General features: G+C 35.9%; 1 protein-coding gene across 2 annotated transcripts in view; it reads right to left on the reverse strand.

Annotated features, from left to right (window-relative positions):
- Window positions 1–13,632, reverse strand: part of LOC127071374 (neurogenic locus Notch protein) — a 188,356-nt gene that overhangs the window by 62,602 nt on the left and 112,122 nt on the right. The gene's annotated exons all lie outside the window — the stretch shown is intronic.

Genomic DNA, 13,632 nt, shown 5'->3' on the forward strand with positions numbered 1-13,632 from the left:
TTTATTACTCGTTTCTAAATTATTGCATTTTTGTATAATTTTACAGGTGACTCTATCTATTTTATATAATAATTGTAAAATTGATTGTAATTGACTATAAAAGAGTTGATACTCGGTTGATATTGTATATTAATTATTAAATATTATTAAATATATATATATATATATAATGTACGAAAACTATTAACCATTCTTGTTTATATATCTTTAAATTAAAATTAGAATAACGTGATGAATTTCATATTTTACTCTTTTATTGAAACGTAACTGTTCGACTAAACTCTATTTCAACAAAGATGATAGTATCTAACGTAGAAGAGATCTAATGTACCAAGAATATCATTTGTTTTTTATATATTTTTAAATGAAAATTAAAATAACGCGATGAAGTTGATATTTTATTCTTTTATTAAAACCTTACCGTTCAACTAAATTCTATTTCAACAAAATTGATCGTAGAAGAGATCCAAGAAAATAATTATCGGTGTTGCTGCAGAAATGAGATGGAAACTAATGCGATCTCACGAACAAGATTAGATAGTCGTAGATTAGAAGGGTGGAGCAAGATGGTGGTCTCGAGGGTGGCTTGCATGCCAAGCATCATTGGACATAGGAATTGCTATGGTGACTTACGCGCTCGCACACGACAAATAAATCTATGCAACGCATTATACGCCATGCTTCCCCCTGTCATGCTGCGATGATTAATGCCACTCGCGTACACGACGCTTCACGTTCATCTTTCTCTCTTTCTTTCCATGCCGCAAGTTCGCCGCTAGAAAATAACTATTCTGCCTTCTCTTTCTTCCTTTCTTTTTTTTTTCTTTCTTTCTTCTTTACAGCCTTCACTGTCGTACTTATTCCCTAGAAAACGTTTAAACTTCGTTTCCGGGAAGATAGAAGACAGGAAAGTTTCTATTTTTCAGTCACGATCGTAGATTTTTTTTTTTCAAAATAAAATTCCCTTCTTCTATTTAAAGGATAATAAGAATGAATGTATCTTTGATAAAGAATTGAATTATTGAAACGTTCTATTCTGTTCTATTCGTCATACACTTTTTTCAATAGAATGAATCAAGATAAAAAAAGAGAAAAGAAAAACAGGAAAAAGAGAGTAAAGATAATAAAAAGAGTGTATGGAATCAAGAAAATCGAGGTATTGCGAAACGATATTGCGTTTCGTCTTGATACTCATTGAAGAGGATGCAGAGAATGCTCAAGGTGCATTCACTATTTACAATTCTTAATGCGTGATTTTCAATCGAACACACTTCATTCAGACAAATCGAAAGGTTTCCCTGTGGAATGTCGCGTCGGACATGCTAATGTTCCGTACGCAAGAAGATTGCAAGATGTGAAAGGCGAATAGAGAGAGTATGTGTGTATATATGTGTGTGTGTATGTATATACCTGTGTTTGTGTATTGGCCAAGAATCAATTTGCAAATATAGTGGTCTTTAGTCTCATTCTAATTTTAACGTCGTATAACGACAAAGAATACTTTGAAGAATGCATTTGAAAATTTATTACAGATATTTAAACCATTTGACATAAACCATAACGTTTGCTTTTTTTTCGAATAAGAATAGAATTCGATAGCAAAGTAAAATAATAATGGCGAGTGTTTCTTTCAAAGCCACTTAAAATTTACATAAAAGGAAAAAGGAAGGAAGATAGATGGATAGATAAATAGGTAGATAGATAGATAGATAGATAGATAGATAGATAGAAAGAGAGAGAGAAAGGCATTCTCGGAGCGGTTCAAGTAAAAGATAAACACAAGAAGGAGGCGTAGTCTTTATTTCTTTTCCTATTCTCTATTTCTATTTCTCTCTCTTTCTGTTTCTCTCTCTCATTTCTATACCACTTGAAACTTTCCTCTCTTTCTCTCTTACTCTCGTATTTTTTCGAGGCTCTAAGAGGCTGGATCGTCCCCGTCATCGTCAATATTTAAAGATGATCCACCCGATATAGCTCTGCAAAACCGATACAAGTTCGCCGAGTAAACTGTGGATAAACGAAGAGGAGAAAAAGATGGACGATAAAATACAATTTTCGTTTTTGTCCTAGGAAGAGAAATTTCTAATCTAATATCGTATCAAGAAATCTAATTATATTCGTATGGTGTATATCAACTATCCTTGTAAGAATATATCGATACTTGATTAAGAAAATAACGAAAAATAAAAAAAATAAAAAACAATCAAAAGAAACAAAAAAAAAGGAAAACAAAAACAAAACAAAAAATCATGAACAAAGAAAAACAAAAATAAAAAGAAAAACAAAAAAAAAAGAAAACCCATGATCGTACGCTATAGTATACGATTTTGTCTTCTCGATCGACACGCTCGTTACAAGCTCGTTTTACATACGCGTTCAAAGAAGGGACCGGCCAAAAGGAGAAACGTAAAGAAGAGAGAGCCAAAGGAAAAAGAATAGCATACACGACACAAGTTACGCGGTTAATCTTTCGATCTAACGATCGGTACCTCCCTCTTCCACTCGGCTCTCCTTTGCTTACGGTAAGGTACTATGCTGAGATTACGGTAGGACCGCGAAAAAGGGCTTACGAAAAGGTAATTAAGGGAGATAGGAATCGCGGCTTAAATCGTTCTTAGCTTGCCGGTTACAAGAGGTGAACACGGTCCACCTTCGCTTCGTGGGCAAGCTTCGATGCTCTCGCGTGTACTTGGCTTCCTTCTTCTTGCGGCCTCCTCCTATCCTCTCTCTCTCTCTCTCTCTCTTTTCTTTTCTACGGTGTCGTGAATGCCGCACCAAGAGATATCTGCATCCTCAAGAAGCTATCGAGACGGTTCTGCAGCATCCACCATCGAACAGAAAATGTTTTCCTTCCTTCCTTCTTTCTTTCTTTATTTGTTTCTTTATTTGTTTCTTTATTTGTTTCTTTATTTGTTTCTTTTTCTGTCTTTCTCGCTCTTCTTTACCATGCGAAATAAATCGCAAAACTGCCTACCGTCCGTTTTACTTTCCACAGGAGAAACACACGCACGACTTTATCTTCTACTCTCGTTCATTCCACCTCGCATTCCGTTGTTTCTGAAGCAACTTGTGTATATCTCCAATGCACCGTTAACTCGCTTGCTCAAAATAGCTTAACCGTTTCTTCGCGTTTAACTAGCAATCGGATTTTGTTCGGATAGAGAATTTTTATAGCTGCGGATAGACTTGTTTTCTCTATCTTTTTTTCTCTTTTCTCTTTTCTTTTTCTTTTTCTTTTTCTTCTTCTCCGTTGAATTTTATATGTAATTTCGGTGGATTTTAAATTGTTGCTGCAATTGTTAATCCTCATGTCGTAACGTGTAATCCTTCATTTTAATTATAATTGATCGATCGAAATAGACGATCTAGACGAAATAGAGATCGTAATAACGATAGTAATAACGATTATAAATTATATATATGTATATACATATCTATAACAGTATTAGAAATTTGAAAATGTTCCAGTAATATCCGATATTCATTTCACAATGTAACATAGATCGTAACATTTGATTTTAATTACTTACGGTTTGACGTACGATCTAAACTTTACTCGTTTAATTCGCAATCAAACACCCCTATAATAAACATTACGATAATTCTATTAAAAAATAACCACGATGATCCCTCATAGTAAATCAAAGAAATAAAAAATAACACTTGTATCTACGATTTATCAACGATATTTATCTCCGTTAGAATTTATTAAAACGAACTTGTCCTCCTTTTCACAAATTTCTTATTTTCCTTTTCTTTTCCTTTTCCTTTTTTTTCTACCCGTTTGTTTCACTTCATGAATAACGAGGGAACCGAATGCCGAAAGATTTCAAATACCATATAACTCTCTCTTTCTCCCAAGAAGTCCCGGTCAAAGAGCGATATCTCGATCGGAATCGATAAGACCGTTCTCTCGCATCTTTCGCGCAGACTTTCTCGCAGGCGTTCGCGCCAGGACGAAGGTGCTAACGAGGTCGTTCTATCTCTTCTCCAACCTTCGTATCGACCTACGTGCCGATCTACCTGCACCTACCTGACTGCCTGACTTGGCTTAGCTTGGCTTGGCTTGGCTTGGCTTAACTTAGCTTGACTTGGCTCGGCTCGGCTTGGCTTGGCTTGGCTTGATTTGACTTGGCTTGGTTTGGTTTGCCTGTTTGCTTGGTTGCTTACCTAGCTACGTGCCGTTCTACGGCCTCGTCTCTTAGAGCGCATCCGTTTTCCTCTCGCGATCTTAACGCTACGCTTCGAATGATCGAGCGCCGGGCATACGAAATTGCTCGTAGCACGCGATACCAACCGATCGACTACTCCTAGACGAGCTAATTAGCCTCTTCGTCTATTCTCGCGTTAACTTTACAACCGATTAAATACGATTTATATCCTGTTTTTTTTATTTTTATTATTTTATTTGACGATCTTTAAACTTTGCGATCGTTTTGTTAGATCTTTCTGTAGATCGATCGTAACGTTAATGATAGAGATTCTCTTTTTTTCTTTTGAATATCTTTGTTAGATTTCTCAAATTTTTTAAATAATTGGAAGAAAGAATGAAATCATTTGTACGTATTTTTATAGATTTGTAATGATTTATTATTGTAATATATTATTATTGTGCGATATTTATTCTAATCTAGATTTTATATTTAATTATTATTATTATGGTATTAAATTTTGTTACGTCATGAAACGTTAATTAACGATTATAGCAATGTTTTATCGATGTTAATCTAAAGATTCATCAAATAATCAATCTATACGGAATGACCGATTAAATTCTTATTCATTTTCTAACTTAAAATTACATTCGTTTCGTCTTATACATATCTACATACTTTACAAATATTTTTCAGTGATCACAACGAAAGATTAATATCTAAAAATAAACTACAATTTTTATCCATCACAAGTTAACCTTGAGAATTTTCTTACAACCACTCTCGGTAAAGGCACACAACCTTCATAAACTTTATCAGCACTCTTATTATATATCTTACATTTATATATATATAATGTTTCGAACTAAACAATTATTTGTAAGATTGTATACAAGTCGGCAACTGTGTAGAAAGGCCGTTGCTCTCTTCCGCATCAGATTCAGAGAGAAGAACCAAGATCGTAGAATAGCAGGCGCGATCCTAAAGGCGGCTTTTCGAAAGGATCGAAGGAAAGGCTCGTGCGAGCGAAAGGACTCTGAAAGATTCCGCGTTGGATAAAGTCTCTCGTTCGTTCCAAGGACTTTAGGAAAGAAAGAGAGAGAGAGAGAGAGAGAGAGAGAGAGAGAGAGAGAGAAGAGAAAGAAGGGAGAGAAGAAGGGCCGAAGGTACTGGACACCTACGCGAGGTGACGCATCAATTACGTGAGTAGCGATGGGTTGGTTCGGTATATCGGCATCGTGTTTAGATTCTCTCTTCCTCACTCTTTAAGAAAAATAAGAAGAAGTAGCATATTTTACGCGCGTTAACCTACGGTATCCCTTAACGAGATTCGAAGGAGAAAGACGAAGCCCTAGAGAGGCCCTTTTTCCTTTATTTCCTTTATTTTTCGATGCAGAAGAGAAACGAGTTTCGTACGGAACACGTTGGAATATTCTCCTATCTTGCCTTTCAGGGTCAGAATCGTGTTCCAATTAGATCGCCACGGTGAGACTCTTCGCATATTTTTTTTTATTGTCCTCTCTCTCTCTCTCTAACCTTCTACTTGAAGATTCAGAAGAGTGGGGATTACCCTTTGAATCCGACTAGGGTCTTCTAATAAGAGCCACGTATCCTAGAGACTCCTGCTGCCTTACTGGTTGGCGCGCGAGCACCTTCAATTATGTAATGCGACGCGCTCGGATGCATTTTAGCGGTAGCACGGCCATTCGAGGTCATAGGTCGGGAGCGTGGGGCAGGGAAAGGCTCGAACCTATCTTCTGTGCTGGTGAGGACCGAAGATCGAGTGATCGAAGCACATCGGGTGTTTGTTAAAGATCGAGAGAGAGAAAGAGAGAGTCTCTACATGTATATATATGTATGTGTGTGTGTGTGTGTGTATGTGTATCTATGTGTGATGCGTATATGTGTATATATACGAATAGAAAAATACTAATCTTTCCTTTTACGCCACTTTCGCGTCGTGGGAACGCTACGACACGTACGTAGAGACGTACGTGAAGCTTTACGAGAGATCGACGTAATACGGTTATTGCATTCTCTAAAGATAAACTCCAAATTTATGAGTTCACCTTCTCGTTATAGTATACATCGATAATTCGAGACAATCATTCGACAATAGTCAACGATAAACGAGGATATCTAATAAACTGTAACTTCGATTTTCATTGTTCATTAACGCTTGCTTATTCGATAGCTTTAATGGTCCGTTAATTGATCCGTTTGATTCACTAATTGAAAACGTACGGCTTTGTAAATGTATTTCTCATTTCTCGCGATATCATACTCGTAATATCGATCAGATCGAGATAAATTTGCAACTTCTAAGTTAAATTGATTTTTATAATACCATAAACTATGCCGTTTTATACTCTTCTTTTTCATTTTTGTTATTTAATTACGAGAGAAATAGGTATGCATTTAAATACGAAAATCAATTCTGAGACCTCAATGATTAGGAATATTTTTAACGACTCGCTAATTATTTATTTTAATTAACGTGTTCCGTATTAAATTCCCACCGAATGGGGAACGCTGTAATTAATCTTTTTCCGCTACGTTGTTGTTGTTGTTGTTGTTGTTATTATTATTATGATTATTATTATTATATGTTATTATATATTATTATTTTTATTTATCCTAGTTCACGGCAAAACTCATTTTTTTTATTACCACCAAGCAGCATTGTTTATTGTCGAACTCTCGAGCTCATCTTCGTTCGAATTAGTTACGATCGTTTCTACTCGATTTTGTGTCTCTAATTACCGTGAGTAGTTCTTACGATTCCCGATCAGGCAATTAAAGCTGGCGTCCGAACATTTTCTCGCACGCCAACGCGTTCGCCAATTATACGGGATCTCTCTTCCCACAACTCGAGAGAGAAAGAGAGAGAGAGAGAGAGAGAGAGAGAAAGAGAGAAAGAGAGAGAGAGAGAGAGAGAGAAAGAAAGAGACGAATACGTTCTGCGATCCCACACGTTGACTCGCATGCGAGTTTTTCTCGCTCTCTCGTGAATTAATGTTAAAGTTAAGAAAGTAAAAATGAAAGAAAGAAAGAAAGAGAGAGAGAGAAGAAGAAGAAGAGCTATCGACGATCATGAGATAAGAAATAAAAAAATAAGAAGAAAAAAAGAAGAATGTATTATACGCTTAGAAAGGATGCGACGATCTAATTGTGAAAGGAAAAGAATCGAAAAAATAAGTAGGTATAAGTCTAGTAGGTCTACAAGAGAATTATCGTGGTAAGATCCAAACGTTTTTCATTAGAATTAAATCATACAAAATCTCGAAGAAAAGAATCGTAATTAAGAAAGATATTAGTATAGGTTTCACGACACGGTAGCTTTCTCTCAGTGGTTGAGATACTTTATACAAACGATAATTTCTATATTTTTTAACCGGATGTTCTGTTACTATTACAACGAATAATAGCGTTTTAAAAGATAGATAGATAGATAGATAGATAGATAGATAGATAGAGAGTTCGTTACGATAACAATCATTATGTAATAAAATGAAATTGATAGTATATGTATATATATATGTATATATATATAGTATATATATTATATATATTATATATGTATATATAAAAGAAAAAAAGTGAAGAAAGAGAGATCGAAAGAAGAAGCAAAAGAGAAACATCAAAAGTTGAAGTAACGCGATAAGAAGATGAAAACAACAACCACAACAACGATAAAAAAATCAAAATAAGACAAGAAAAAAAAAAGAAAGGAAAAAAATGGGAAAAGAAGAGAATGCTTTCAGCAGGCAGTGAACTTTATCGGCACCTTTTACGGGTTGGCACGTCGATGAAAAATCTTCTTCTTGGAGTCGATCGATCTTTTCTCTCCTCTCTCTCTCTCTCTCTCTTTTTATCTCTTTCTATTCGTACGAAACGCGGCATACGATGAGTACAAGACAAGATAGTCCGGACGCGCTGTATATTGTCGCAATTAAAGAGAGTTACGATTCCTTTCGTCGCTACGCCGGACGCCAGGTTGGATTAATCGCTCACCGCTACCAGAACGATTTGTTAAACCTCTCTTGGATCTCATCTTTCTCATACTCTCTTCTCTTCTCATCCTTCTCTTTCTCATCCATACCTTGCTTATGAAGGGAACGATTAAGCACGGCACGAACGTAACGCGTCTTATTTTCGTTCCAACATTCTACGAGTTGCAACGAACAGCTGCAACTTTTCTAATTGTGAGTTTTCACAAAATGAGACCGATTAACACGTTGGCAAGATAACAAATCGATACAAACTAGTCTTTAAGACTAAATTATATAAGTAGGTTTGTTACGCAAAAGAAAAATATATATTTGTTGTTTTATACATATTCCTACCTTCACGCGACATATCTTTTCTCATAATTATAATCCTAGTAACTTTACAATTACATAAACGAATGGTATTAGAGTTCTCTTGTAAATCAGATAAAGTAGAGATTATCATTAATTCTTGTGGAAGTTAACGTGTTAATACAGTTGTTATCATATCGAACGAGCATAAACGAGAAAGGATACCATCGTTTCTTTTTATTTCTATGTCTTCTTGTAATCTATATAATGGTATCGAACATTTTTCCTGTTTGTAAAAGCACGAGTAACTGCGGCATATGCGATAAAGAAAGAAAAAAGAAAGAAAGAGAGAGAGAAGGAACATAGATCGAGTACATATATGAGAAAGAAAAAAAGAGATAAAAAAAAAGATATAAAAAGAGAAAAAGAAAAAGAAAAATTTCGCGAGGGAGAGGATGGTCACGTTTGCAAGACGATATCGAATCGGTGGCCGGTTCGTTCGAGATGCACACTCGTGCTCATGTTCTTCTTCTCTAATCTTGGCGACTCGCGACTTCCTCTTTCCTTCTCGTATATGTACACACTGTTCCACGAGTACGTTAGGGTCGCCGTATTCCTCCTCCTTCTCTTTTACCTCCTCCTTTTCTTCTTCTCGTACTCCTACACGACTCTAACGACACAGCCAACCCTATCTTCTGCATCGCGAAATAATGAAATTACGCGAAAAAGAGACCCTCGGTAGATAATCGTGGACGTAAAAACGGCTTCGAATCTAAGCGAGAGATACTTTTAATCGCTTCCAGTACTGTGAGATATATATATATATATATGTGTGTGTGTGTGTAATTAAATCCTTAAAGGATTTTTAGTATAATTAGAGAACGTAATACTTGCATAAATATTTTACGAATATTCACATAAAATATAAAATGTATGAGTGTTCGAAACAAAAAGGAAAAAAAAAGAATACAAATATTTGTAAAAATATTAAATTGATTCACAAACAAGTAGTTTGTTACAATAAAAATATAATTACAAATCGATTCAATAATATCATTTGAATGATGTCACTTATTAAACTTATTAAACACAACAATTTTTCAAAACACGTTTGGAAAGACATACGAAACATAGTAGGATTTAATTTTTTCTTTTTCTTCCTTCCTTTCTTTCTTTTTTTTTTTTTTTTTTAAGACGATTTTAAAGACGACTAATAACACAACGAAAACTATTTGATCGTCGAGTAAGAAACGTGCGAAACGATTGGAGACCACGAAGCTTCTTGTCATTAAGACGACTGTGCCATGCCAGTTGAAGTAGTTTACGACCGCAGGTGTACCTTGGAGAATGTCCCTTTACTTCGTAAGTGCCTTTCATCCCACCCTCACCTAGTCACGAAGAATTTTCTCTCTAGTAACTACGAGTTACTGTCACCACCTCTCCGTTCGGAAAGTTTGTCGCTTTTGTTGAATTCCAACAACGATCGATCGACGTACTCGAGGTAGTTCTTAAATTACACGTAGGTAGACACAACTTTATGGGAACACGGAGGCGCCCAAGTCAGAGGTCAAGCGACTTCTACCACGATGACCTCCGAGAAAACAATGCTTAGTGTTATGGAGAGAGCGTAGAAGAGACCACGCAAAAGATTATTCGCACGCACAGCTTATTTTTCCTTTTTTTTTTTGTATGACAAATTGGAATGTTTCGATCGTTCAAAAATTACTTGCAAATTTATTATATTTACGTATCTGTTACGTACAACTATGAGATTTATACGAATAAAATTGTTTACTTTTTTTAGGTAGATGTTTCGTCATCACGATTAAAATTTATATTCGTTTATATATTATGAACGTGTTGTTAAACACGTAATATATATATATATGTGTGTTTATTTTTTTTTTTACGTAATGTTTCGTTAATTATTTCGTTATTGCAATTACAATTTGTATTTATTTATATATTATGAACACGTAGTTAAACGAGTAATATGTATTATATACGTAATTATAATTTATAATTAATTGTAAAATTGTAATACATTTTTCGACTTTTTGAACTTTTTATACAGTTTAAATCGTAATTTTAAGATTTTCAAGATCATTCTTCATTGAGTGATCCTATTACATAACTTATACTCTCGTATTTATCTAAAAATATTCATCACTCTCAGTAAAATATATCGCGAATTGGGGTTCTATAAATTATGCGAGATAGGAAAAGAGAAATAACGAAGTAACAACTTTCTATCGTTATACGACCTTCTCAATAGAAATTCCAAGTCATTGAAATCACGTGTTCTAGTTCGACAGGAAGACATACGCTCGCAATCGACATCGGTAAACCAAATAAGTAGTCTGGATAAGCGTTCGTTGGTATCTCTGAACAAAACTGGTTTTTCACCGACGACGGATGTCGTCGACCTTCTCCCATTCGAAAAGTCGATGATTTCTCGAAGGGTGAGACAGGATTGATACGAGACAAAATAGAATTTGCACGGGGAGAATTAGATGGATAGGTGGTACGAACATAACAGTATACCACTATATCCATAACGATCCGAATCCCGAGTTAACGATGTCTAACGACTGAGCATCACGATGAAAATCATCATTGAATCTCGATGCGAGCATGGATATTTCAGATGATCGAAGATGCTCACGTATCTCTCTCTCTCTTTCTCTCTCTGTCTTTCCTTCTATCTCTCTCTATCTCTTTCTATGCGCGAGTGTATTTAATAAAAGGCCGGATAAACCCAAAGAGAAAAGAAGAGAAAGAGAGAGAGAGAGAGAGAGAGATTCGAGGGAGAACCTGATATGGTAATGGTAAAATATGAAGACTACGAGGAGGTTTGTCGAGTTCGAAGATGGTATCGAAAGCAGGGAATAAGAACCAATGGAAAAAGAGGAGAGAGCAAGAGAGTGAAAGAGAAAGATAAAGAAGAAGAAGAAGAAGAAAAAGCAGAAGAAGAAGAAGAAGAAGAAGAAGAAGAAGAAGAAGAAGAAGAAGAAGAAGAAGAAGATGAAGAAGAAGAAGAAGAAGAGGAAGAAGAAGAAAAAGATAAAAGAAAGAAAGAAAGAGAGAGAGAGAGAGAGAGCAATAGAAGGAGCAGCAACAGCAGCAGCGGCACACCGCAGTGCGGCTTTACGAGCGAGTCAATGACTCTCGACGGTCTCCATCCTCTCTCTTTCTCTCTTTCTCTCTTTCTCTTTCTCTCTCACTTGTTTCTGTATTTCACTGTCTCTCTCGTACACATCGTGGACCCGTGGAGCAACTTCCACGGCGGTGCAAACGCTTCAGTGCAAAAGCGAACGCGGATCTCCTTCTACGGGGTGTGGTCCCCTTTCTATGGAGATGATCTCCCCGCCACACCCCCATTGTATCGATCGGACCCATTGTTTCGAATCGCATACGTATGCTTTCGCGGTCGGACCTTTCGTCACTGACAATGAGAAGAAAAGCGCCGCGTGTGCGTGCACCCGCTTCACCGACCAAGTCGGGATGATAATAATATTGGATTTGTTATCTTTCTTTTTCTCTTTCTGACACTTCTCTGACGTTTCTTTCTTCTCATTTTCTTTTCACCGTTTCTTTACAATCGTGTATCTACGTACACCTATTTATCTATAAATTATATACGAATGAATCGTATAATATGATTATTTTTATTTAAAGGAAGATATATGTAAGATGTATTTAAAGAAAATTTTAATCGTAATAATAATGTTTGTAATAATATATATGTGATAACGTGTGTATATATATATATATATGGTAATAAAGATAAATAAGATTTTCAAAGTCCATAATAAAGTAATTATTTTCTCATTCTGATTTAAATTAAAAAAATTTACTTCACATCACCCATGTTATCATTATAAGACGATTAAATATATTCAAAATAAATGCAAACTTTCATAATGATCATACTACTTATTTGTTTTATTTAGTTATAACAGCTATACATAAGTACACGGATACGTACTTACGCATGTCGAACGAAAATGAAAATTATTCGTGAGTCGATCGAACGTTGTCGTTCTTGGGCGCGGCTTGCTACCAGCAACAACGAAGCGAGGCTCCCGTCCAGCTCGGTTTACATCGCGTGGGTGTGGATTTATCGTGCTTTTACTCTCTCTTTCTCTCTTATGGAAGGACAAAGAGAGCAAAGGATGCGTCCTGACACCCTCTCGTTTTTCCCTCTTCGTTGCTCAACGAAGGATAAATACGAGAGTCTCGGGAGACTTCGGAGATACTTGTTGGAAGAGTAGCTCTCTCTCTCTCTCTCTCTCTCTCTCTCTCTCTCTCTCTCTCTCTTTCTCTTTCTTTTTTCGTTGCTCTCGACGCCTCTACCATCTCTCACGGCTATCTCCCGTACTCTTCTGGACCATCCCGACGACTCACCTTCCTCGACATAATGAAGCCGCTTATGCTTTATGACGAGGCTCGGCCTGCATTATGCATCCCGCATAACACCCCTTCTTCTCCCCTTCTCCACCTCCCCTATCTCCTTTCTCCCACTAATACTCGCTCGACGCTTTCGGTTCGCCGAATTCCCTGGAGATTCTTGTTGTTACACGCCTTGTAACTTACGTTGAGTCCTCTCTACGAAGATAAAAGAGAGAGAGAGAGAAAATTTCGCGGATCGAAAGAGAAAGAAGAGGGTTCTTTGTCACATCTGCCTGGTTTTCATCGAGCACTGTTCGATGACTACTACTCGTGGGAAAGCTTTGTTGACTTGTTAGGAACGAATCTCCGTTTGTATTTATTTACTCTTGTCGACGATGATCTATACGATCTATACGCGTGTCTCGTGTATCGATGAGAAAACTCTGGTTTTATTATTGTTTTCTTTTCTTTTCGAATTAATCGAAAATTCAAAGCAAAGAAAGTTTTAAAGTCCGATAATTAAAACGAAATGGTGAGATTTTATATATAGTAAGAATTAAACAATCACTTTGCATTCTTAATAAAATTTTTTTTCCTCTTAAAGAGAATCATAATGAAAATTCAAATGAAATTGTAAAATCGATAAAAAGTTATGTTTACAAGTTACTTTAAGCTTTCAAAAAAGATAAACAAAAACTAATAGAAATATATGTATATATTAACGTAGTTAAGATAATAATGTTAATAATCGTTGAGAGACGTTTTTTTTTTAAATCTTCTTGGAA

Source organism: Vespula vulgaris, chromosome 1 (genome assembly GCF_905475345.1).
Source record: "Vespula vulgaris chromosome 1, iyVesVulg1.1, whole genome shotgun sequence".
Lineage (NCBI taxonomy): Eukaryota > Metazoa > Arthropoda > Insecta > Hymenoptera > Vespidae > Vespula > Vespula vulgaris.